The sequence below is a fragment of the Temnothorax curvispinosus genome, unplaced genomic scaffold (assembly GCF_003070985.1).
Source record: "Temnothorax curvispinosus isolate PA1 unplaced genomic scaffold, ASM307098v1 QBEX01009552.1, whole genome shotgun sequence".
NCBI classification, from domain to species: Eukaryota; Metazoa; Arthropoda; class Insecta; order Hymenoptera; family Formicidae; genus Temnothorax; species Temnothorax curvispinosus.
Genome location: NW_020219332.1, coordinates 12,909 through 23,960, shown reverse-complemented (window position 1 = coordinate 23,960; position 11,052 = coordinate 12,909).

Sequence of the window (11,052 nt, the reverse complement as noted above, 5' to 3'; positions counted from 1 at the left end):
CATTACGGCACACACACGCCGGGGCTGCGGAGGAAATGTCTTCATCTCTCGTCTACCTTTCTCCCTCTTTCTCTCCTTCCTTCTCCCTCCCCGCGCGAATTAAAAATACGCCGTGCATGTATTTATAGCTGTTGCAATTAAACGTTGCAGCGTTGGCGCGCGCGTTACGTCACCGTGAAAATAATCGACACGCACGCACGCACGGTACGTCGATGTTATTTACAGGTGCATGTTGCGCGCGAGTGTGCGCACCCATTTAAAAAAAATCGCGGCGATTCACTCCAAGGCGGATAAACATCATCAATTAGTAAACTGCGTCGAATTGACACGCGCGGATCACGAAGGAGGAAAAGAAGAATATGGATTTTACGCCGGCGTAAAAATATATACGTAGTGTGTTATTTGCGCGTTAATCGCGTTAAAAACAACTTGCCGGACTAAAATAAGCGCGATTATTGCGCGAACGGGTATCGAGCGGGAAGAGAGAGAAAGAGAGCGAGAGAGAGACAGAGCCGGGATTATCCGGGATCTTTCGCGGAATTGATCCGGTTGATCAATCACCCCTGAGATTTATCACGACGGACGGGGGCTCATCACTTCGCTTGGGACGCCATTTTGACGCGGAAACGCGACTTTGACGGTCGCAGATTGTGACGTTTCGCCCAAAGAGAAGTTGCCGCGAAACGGAACGGCCGCTAACGAAACCGTCACTGCGTGTCGACTGTAGTCTCGATCCTTGATTCGACCCTCCGCGGCGCCGACCCCTCAATGGCGCGACTATTTATTGCCGAATCGCCAACGGAAATTTGGCAGCAACTTACTGGGACAATGATGCCACGCCGCGTCGCGCTCGTAACGATCGGCAGAAGTGTGAATAAGAGCGGCAATTAGCGATGTAATTTTTTTAAGTAATTAGCGGGTCACTCTTCTTGAGAGATCAACAGAGTTATCACCGGTTTCAATTAATCAATAGGTTCTCTTGAGAAACATGCACTCTCCTACACTGCAAATCCAACTCTAGGTCTGAAGCTCTTCTTGCCGTTTTAAATCGCGTGATTTGAGGTATTTATTTATGTAGTATCATGAATTTCGGACAAGATTCGCACAACTAATTCGTACGGTGCACGTCGGTTTTAGTTTACCCCTTCCTTTTACCGCACGACGACGACTGACCTTTCCGCGATCGTTATGATTTAACTTTAACGTAATAAATAAAGAAGAGCTTAGACAATAGATATCGCTAACTCGACAACTATACATGTATAAACAGCTGGCATATACGTTTAGCCAACCTCTGGTCTAGAATTAAATATTCTACATTTACGTCATTAACGTATCGTCATTTAAATCACGATTGAACATATTAACTTTTAATTGAGTACGATCAAACGTTAAATAACGCAAGAAACATGTATAAAGAGCTTCGGTCAAATGTGTCATTTTTAGATGTAAAAATAACACACTTGGATTTGCAGAGCATTTTTATACGCCGGATGGCATTTAGATTTGTGGTGGCTACGTATAGATTCATTAAGATGTCTCCTTGCTTATCAATTAAGATCTGTAATACGGGATACGTTCGTTACTTCTGTTAATAATGGCAAGTTGTTAAGACCCTGACGAAGGGAGATCAAATTGGCGCCTTCTTATTGGCGGTTGCGACCTAATTTCCGCGTCCGCGGATTCACGGGCCCTGAATCGCTTTAATGATGCAGGGGGGGTTTGAGCGAGATCAGGTCGCTCGAAATCCGGCCGAATCTTCCTCGCAATTAAGCCCGATAATTTGGCGGACGTGAAAGGCGGAAGAGAGACTCTCTGCGCGGCGATGGGGCAATTGCAGATCGTTATCGTCGTGACGGCAAAGACATATACCCAAGATACACGGGAGGGATAGATTCGTCGAAACTTGGGTTTGGAGCCTCTGAACACTTCTCGAGGGGAAAAGTATCGGTCTCGGTTTTTTCATAAAAGATGGACCACTGACGTTGCCTTGTTTCTCGCGAAAGAGCGAAACGGAGTAAACGATCCCGTCGCGTCGAAGGAGATCCTCGATCGATCGTGGGTGGCCGCACATTCGTTGCGGTGACTTCCGGTACGTCGCGGTCGGTAGCGGGTGGACAGAAACGGACAGGTACACCGGGGCGAAGAGTGCAAGACGGGAAAGGCGGGTGGGAGGAAGCCGAGGTGTGTGTACGTGCACATAGGTATACGGCAGCGGCCGCATATAGGATGACCTGATTTGTATTCGCCGGCGGAACGCCGCGTTCGCTAACTCCGACGAAAACCCACATCTTACGGAGTTCCGGCGCCTCTCGCTAGCTATTGGTCACGCTTTGAATGCGAAAGCGACTGAATTGTCTTGCATAGACAAAGGAGCGTGTAATTTTCTGCAAGTCCCCGTGGCCGCACGACGCCGAACCAGGCTGGAAATATCGCTCCGAGCTTTCGACTATCCGCCTCCGGGAGTCGGGGACAGACACGCGCGCGTAAAAATAAAGGACGCCAAGTACTAGCCCCCGCGCTTCCGCTCGACGTTACCTCGACGAAATATTCGATGAGCTATCAGCGACACAAATAACGCGAATTATTCGGTACCCTACTTTTCGAAAGGTCTCGGGACGTCCCTTTCCGAACTAATTCGATTTAACCCTTTAAATATATCAAGACGTGAAACGAAAGACAAATAACTTTGGTTGCAGAACACACGTGATGTACTCACAGTTTTATTTTAATCTGTAATCCTCGATCTTATTCGATTTATCATAAAACAAAAATGCTATTTAAACATTAAGCGTTGTGTTTTGTATTATATTTTATCGAAATAAAAATATTGTAAATTTGGATTTAGGATATAAGTTTTGTAAGTTTTAAAATTCGAGGGATGTTATTTTTAGAGACAAAGCAAGGTATTTGTTTTGTGTTTAAAGAATAAAATATATTAAGAGGAAATATGAAAAAGTATGGAATGATGAACAGGATAATGTTAATGTTAACATTCTCGCATTGTAAGTAAGAAAGGTATGAGTGTGTTTATATAAGGTATATTTGTAAATCAAGTAAGTCCACTCCTTGGCTTTTGTTGCTGAAGTGGATTAGGCTTCGAGTTTAGCGCGCAAATAATAAGTTTCGTTGTATAAGGATTGTGTTATTTATTTGTATTTAAAGGATATAATTAAGAAGAAACATAGAAAAATAGCACGCGATAAGTAAGGCAGGTATAATGAGTGTGTTTATATTTGTAAACCAAGCTCACTTGTTGGCTTTTGGAACTGAAATTAAATAAATTCTATCTATCTACTAACAATGCTGACTTTGACACTTAGCGTATGACTCTTCGCGACGCAGTTTATTCATTTCATGCGCATGATTTTTATCAGGTATAACCCGATAACGTCGCGTTTCGCGTTCGTCTGGCGCGGCGATGTCGAAAATGCGAGTTTCGAGTTGGTTTATAGACCACTCGTCGGCCAGTAACCGATGCGTTCAACGCACCGGGGCGGGCCAGACGGCCTGGAAAGAGAACGAGAAAATATTTTTTTTCTCCCCCCCCTCCCCATCCCGCTAGCGATATATTTTCTTTCCTGGTCGTTTGGGATCACGCGCGCGACATGGGACTCGCGCGGTTTATTCGAGCACCGTGCGTCATCTTATAGCATCTTATAACAATAACACAGACCGCGATCGAAGAATCGGCGGTGAACGATACTCCCAGTGGCAAACAATATAATTGAGCAACGAGTTACAAAGATCGATACGATACACGCGCTACATGCCACACACGTGAATCGCAATTATTGACGACTTTTCGCGCGCGCCATCGATCACCGTGTCACCGATTCGGACAAACGCTTAATAAATATCTACCTTGACATATTTTGCGAATGAGTTGAGGCGTTGATTTACAGTCTAAGACAGGAGGTAAAGAAAAAAATGTAAATAAGAATGTAAAATAATGATACACAGGCGATTCGTTGCTGCGCTCTCTCGAAATGAACCTCCTGGTGTCGTCTGAGCAATTAACTTGAGAAGAAAAATATATAAATCGGATAAATTCATATATCTAGTCATTGTCCTTTGTGTTTTCTATAGTCTTGTTGTTCGACGAACATCGGGGAAGAACAGAATGCATTTTCGAAGGTCGGGTATCGGGGGAGCGAAGTGGAAGGTGCCGAGTAAACAGGGAAAAGAAAAATATTCGAAAAATGTTTTCAAAGAATCCGTCGTACTGCTCCTTCTAGTCAATGTGTCCACTTTCGGACAGCAATTATCGGGGTCGCCACGCCTGCAAGGATATCCAATGGGACATACCTTTGGGCTTTTGCGAGCGGGGCGTGCAAAGCCGATTGCCCTTGTCGCTTGTTTTCCATGAGCAGGTATAAAATTCGGGAGGTTGAATGTGTGCGCTCCGCTGGACGGAATTTTCGGACAGACGGCGAAAATATTTTTCAATGCAAATGCCGGTCAGGTGGGCGCCGTAAATCAAAAGGGAACAAATAGAGAAAAGTATCGCCTATGCGTCCTGGCGTCTCCGTTGGTAACGAAATTAAGTCGTAGGCGTGCAAACAAAGGGCAGCGAGGAACGGATCGTGAACGAGGATTATTGTTGAAGGCTCAGATGCTTGAAGGTGCAAATAATTGTCGAGCGAATAACAGTAGGTACTAACCGTTTAAAATTTAATTTTACTGTCAACTAGTTTATCCGAAATGAGCGAATCGAGCGCCGTTCTCGTCGTCCGCGCGATATATCTGAATAAATCCGCGTTTCAGCGGATTATCGCGAAAAGAAGTCCCTCCGCAGTTATTTATTATTAACGCCGTAAGAATCACGAGTAAGAACCCAAACAACAGGTTCAATGTTTAATCATTACCTATTTCCAAATTTGATATGCAATACCTGCCGCTATAATGAATAATAACTCATCTTTCTGAGTCACGCGCATTCGTATAAGGCATAACAACGCAGCTGACTCAGACCTCTTCTGCAATAATCGATTTATTTATGAAGCCACTCGGAATTATTTAAGACTCCGCGAGGACCGTAGTTTCGGGAAAAGAAACTAGACGGTAAACTTCATTATTAAAAAGCGAGGCGTGTACAAGATGCCTTTGGCTTGACTCTGATACCTTATTTATAATGCCGTTACATTAGCTGCAGGGTTGCCATTGCGTATTTACGCCGCTCAGCCTCGACGTTGCATCTTTAATGTGTGGCTGCGGGAGCGCGTAAATTCATAACGCTAATCGATGTTTAGAGATCTATATTTTCCGTTTGTTAAGGCGGCTCTCGCGCGGCGCCGCGCCGCCTCGACGCTGAGTGGCCCTTGAAATTTTCAGCCTAACACCGTAGACACGCACTCGCGCACGTCGTAATACTTTAAAGCGAGATGGAGCGCGGCGAGGTGCAAAGAGTGGATCTCGAACGCTGGAATCGCACAACCGCGTAGGAATCGTAATAACCGGGCCAACGGTACGCGTCCACCGCCACCCGGCGCGGCGGCCGTCCGTATTATCCTTCATTTCTCCCCGGTCGGTCACGTATTATACATTCTTAGACGTTTAATACGCGGAACGACGTGTGCGGCGCGCGATCTTCATTAATTAAATTCGTCGCGCGTCATTCAGCGAGTGCGTCGAACGATAATGCGCGAGAGACGCGCGGCTTCCGCCCGTCCGCGTCCTGCTTTTCGATGCACTCCGACTATTTCATCGGCGGACTTCTCCTTCGAGGAGCGCGCGTCCCGGGGGCTCTCCGTCCTCCCTCTTCCTTCCTTACCTTCCTTTTCCCCCGCTACCCCTCCCTCGTCGCTTTAATAATACCATGTATGCAGTCGGCGGAATTATACGCCTGGGAATATAAAAAAATGCGGCATCGCGCTCCAAGTACCGCCAGACACTTTGCATACCGCCGAGAATTCAAGCTCTCGTTTCTAACGTTATATTATCCCATAAAGCATGGTGGTGCATTATGTGCACGCACATACGAAAGTCGCGCGCATGCAACTCGACGCCCCGGCTAAAGAGGCCCCGGCTAATGGCCAACCATAAACAATGACTTCGGTTGTACACACGTCTTACAACGGCGCGGTGCGCGCGACGATTGGGTTAAAGGAGCGCATTTCCGGTGTTTGTATGTACGTCGCGTAGTGGCCAAGATTGGAGCTAGGCAAAGACCCGGTATACAGGGTCGACCCAAGACACACAAGAACACTTGATATCGATCCTCTCGGCACACGCGGTTCGTCTCTCTTCATAATAATATATTGCTTCGTCTGTCGAAACACGTACAGTTCTCGAGAAACGCCTTTTGAATGTTTCGCTGAATGATTGTGCTCCGCCGAGAGTTTAATCTTAATGATAAGCAAATTGGCGGTTGAGCGCTTTCCGAAGGTATCGACAAAAAGCAACGGCTCGCTCGAACTACGAGAAATTTAATTCGAGAGTTAATCGCCAAAGACATTTGTTTTATTTTTTTTTTGCACGCTCAAAAGACTTAATTATACTACTACGTCAACGGAGGATCTTTTTACTCTGTAATAACACTCTATTCACGGTCGCGACACGCATAATCGCTCAGGCAGAATGAATCGATACGCTGCCGAGAGTCAATAAGAATCTAATTAACGAGGCGGCGATATGTCATGTCGACTTTTTCGACGTCGCGCGTCGCGCCGCCCGAAAATAGACGTTTCTAAATTCCATTCGTTATCTCCAGAGTCGACCTAGGGTTTCTCACGAAAAAACGTGTTTGTTCCACTTAGGATTTTCGGTAAATACCGATTTGCGTTTCGTAACTCGCCGTCGCGCCGCCGGTAGCCCGGCGGCCGATTAGTCCCCACCATACGGATGCAAATATTTACGTTTTTCTAATCGCGATGTCGCCATGACGCGCGCGATAACAAGCTTGTGTCGATCGACAGGGCCCACGGTGTCCAACGCGCACGCGGCCACGAAATCCGTTGTTGCTCGATAAAGCCGAATAATTTACGACGACGCGCACACACATGCGCCTTGCTGTCAACCGGGCAGTTTCCATTTCGTAATCCGAGAATTACAAGAAGAATGTTTAAGCAGAGCAGTTTCCGCCCAAGGATCTCTCGGGTTTCTTCCATTTCTCAGATGAAATCAGAAGCGTATCAGCCGTAGCTCTCTGTCTTTCTCTCTCCAACTTTCTTCGCTTATCTGTATTTTTTTGCCTGTCTCTCCTTAGGTATTCTTTTTTTTTTCTTTTCAGAAAAAAGATATATTACATGAGTCGTAGCACATTCATCAATATTAATTTTACGTAAATTTATATAACGCTTTCCAGCGGAGAAAAGCGTTATAATAAATAATAAATAATAATAATAATAATAATAATGTAAATTTATGGCTGTGAAAAATGATAAATTGGATATTAATAAAAATCAAGGGGGGCGAGAGTCTCTCATTAGCGAATTTTGCATAAGAGATCGTGAATTCCCGACTACGTCGTCGGGAACGAGGAAAAACGCTGTTTTTTCCATGAGTAAGCCGCGGCGAATCGGTACGCGCTTTATTTCCTGACGCGGTTTTACTTCGCGCTTCTTTCCGCCGCGCGCGATAATCTTCTCGGATCAACCGTGCGGCCACTTGCATCCGCGCGATTATACTTTGGCGGTCGGGGCATCTGGCGCGCGCGGAACAACATCCATCACTTCTAGCTTTCTGGCGCTTTCGAAGCAATTAATCACGCGGCCATTGTTCAGCGCGACCCTCACCCCTCCCTACCCCACACGGATCGTCGCGCGCGGGGTCGTGATAACGCGTTATCGCGATCCAAGGGTGCGTCGCGGAGACGCGTGTATAAATATGTGTCGATAGTATCGCGTTAGAGTTCACTTTTCACGCGATCGATTGCTCTCTCTCTCTTTTCTCCCTTTCTCTCGTCCTCGTTGAAACTACCCTACCTACCCTACTACTGGGGCTGATCCGAGTTCGGTCCTGCCCGTTACTGAATTATTTATCGCGTTTTCGGGCCACGAATACGCAGCGATTCGCGCAGTTTCTCACTCGACGACGATGGCACTCGACGCAGACTACAGGTGCATGCGGTCTGCAGCGTGCATCTTGCGACCGCGGATATTTAATGCGCTCACACACGGAACACACTTTAAGCGCACGATGCGCTGCGCGTTACCGTGTTACGTGCATCGTGAACCGGTGCATCGTTGTGCACGTGCAACTACCACGTGGGATTCGATATTGGCCTCTCGACCGCGCGGGGAGAGAAAGGGGAGAGGGTGGAGGAAAACGTTTCTCTCTCCTACCCACCGGCAGCCTGTATTCACGACGTTTACCCAGGGCAAACGTTCGACAGCCACGTGTAAACATGCAAATTGTGTAACTGCCCGCGCGCGTGCACGGCCGGGCTTATAAATTTATACGAGCCTACATAGAGGTCGAAGATGGTTAAATTATATTCGCGTCCATTGGCGCCACGACCCGGGAGCGTAAAGTCGGGTTTTGTTACAAAATCGCGTTGTTAATGATGCAAGCCGGCGCGATTAATGCGACGCGGCATATCAAATTATAACGCAATATTGAGTCATACTGCGACGCGAAATATCGAATTTTCCGTGACAGAGAGAGAGAGAGAGAGAGAGAGAGAGAGAGGGAGAAACAAATATTTTTTAGAAGGTTATTGCCGCTAAAATATTCGGAACATTAAAAAATTCACTTTTTCACGATTGACATAAACCGAATAAGTAACATTTACTTCGCCAGTCAATAATTAACCTAATTAACAGTAAAGACTTTAATAGACTCTACTGGCTATCATCATCATTATAATCGTCATGATAATACGATTTTCTAAATTGATGTCATTTCGATGCTTGTAATTTGATGCTATAAATATGAAAATCCGTAATTTTTATTCCATACTGTCTTTCAGATAACAATATGATTATTGATTTTATGTATTCTCTGTATAAATTTGACCTATTACATTTCTTGTAACTTGATAATTTGCATAACACTTTTCATAAACATTTTGATATCACATTTATCGTAATAAATTACTGCTATCAGTAGATACTAATTTTGAAGTATTAATAAACGCTCGTGCGCGATTCTAGCTTCGCGATAATAAAATATCTCCAAAACTCTTCCACTGGTGAAAGATTTACTCACAAGTGTCCCGCGCGATTAACGTCAATCTTTCACGTAAACACGTTTATCGACTCGTGATTAATCGATCGCCGTATACTCAATTAACTTTAACGTTATCCGACCACCGGTTTTACGCGCCGCGACAAACGACGTTAACCAAACCGTTCCTCGATTCGACAATCTCGCTTTCGAGGGATCTGGCGCTAGGCGGCGATCTATATAGGTTCACGATTTTAGAGTACGGAGCTTAACACGATTCGGCAATTATTTTATTTTTGGCCGATCGGTCTAAGTATAGAGATACACGTGAACTCGTAGTACAGATCCATAATACGACTGTACACGAGTGTGAGCGACAAGCCAAATGGGTTTCGAGCTCACCTGAGAACACACACCGGCATTCATGTTTACACCCGCGAGTTGTTGAGCGTTTTCATAAAAGTTTCGACTGAGCGAGAACGCGCGTCACTTCGAGCATATGGATTTAATGAAGCTTAATGAAACCGAGTGTTTGCAAAATATTATTGGGTCCTCTGGCTGATCGTCGCAAACATGCGCGCGCGCGCGTGTGCCTCTTATTAATGAGCAAAAAAGTGTTTATCGCACGTGTACACGACGAAAAGACGTCATCGCGCCGATACCTATCACGACGCAGGCCTGCACCTGTGGATTGCATAATTTTTGCTTATTCCGCCGAACAATTATCAAATACATTTATTTTTTTCCACACATGCGAGAGATAGCACATCGCGTTATCGTTCGCGTCGCGTCGTGCGCGAATGACTGACGCGATGGCTCGATAAGTAAACGCCGGTTAATATAATTTTTAACCGTCGAACTCGACGCGTTATCTCGAGCGCTATTATCTCGCGTTTTATTTTTATCGCGCTCCTGATTTAATTCTAATTCGCTAATTCTCGGTCTTGTCTCAGCGAAATGAAATTTCACATCTACGTGGAAACGTTTCATTAAGTATACCATTCGTCTCGTCCCCAACGTGACGTCGCGTGTTGTGTTGTCACATGAGCGCGTAAAATACTCGTGAATGTATATATTTGTAACCGCGGGCTGATCGCCAAAAAACCGAGCGCGTGCGAGTCTGACGGGTGATCTTTAGAAAAATCATATTTGTCAACAGAAAGTTAAAATTATCGTACCTCGTGATTATCCATCAATATAGTCATCATTTCGGGAATAAGTCTAGATCATTGACGATTCTCTGGTCATACGGTTTTCTAATTTGTAAGAATATGTGAAATGACATAGATTTAACCCGATAACTACGAACACACAGTCACATACCTACTTTCATTCACCGCTGACGAAGACGTTCGAAACGCGGTGCGAAAGAAACGCAATAACTTCGTGACTTTTATGACTCACCGAGAACAGTCTGCGCGACGTTTTCCTGAAGTACGAAGACACATTATGGCACTTCTTGCAGGCCATTGATGGAGCGACGAAGGATATTATACGGCGCGAAATTTTTTTCGTCGGAAACCGCGGATTCGCTGACTCTATGTCTCATCCATCGGTCCTTACGGGAGATCGCGTCGTCGTACGTTACACACTCGCGATCAAGAGGTAATCGCGGGACCTTTTTCTCGATGACCGACGATCACACGTGGACGCGACGTGCGCCGGCGGGTATCTAAGACTCCGTCCGAAAGATTAAGAAATTTACGCGAGAGCATATACGGGATTTCGGTACACACTTTGGCCGAGTTCCAGGATCCAATTTACAAAACGAAACGAGCCAGGATGTTGCGAGGAACTATAAGTACGTGACGGCGCGCGGCGAGTTCGATTTCTCGGCGGCCGAGCCGAATTGCTCGGAGACTCGGAGATTCGCGGTGCATCTAACGATACTCTTGCACTATCGTCAAACTAAGCGCCGCCGTCATCGACGGGGACTGATACTCG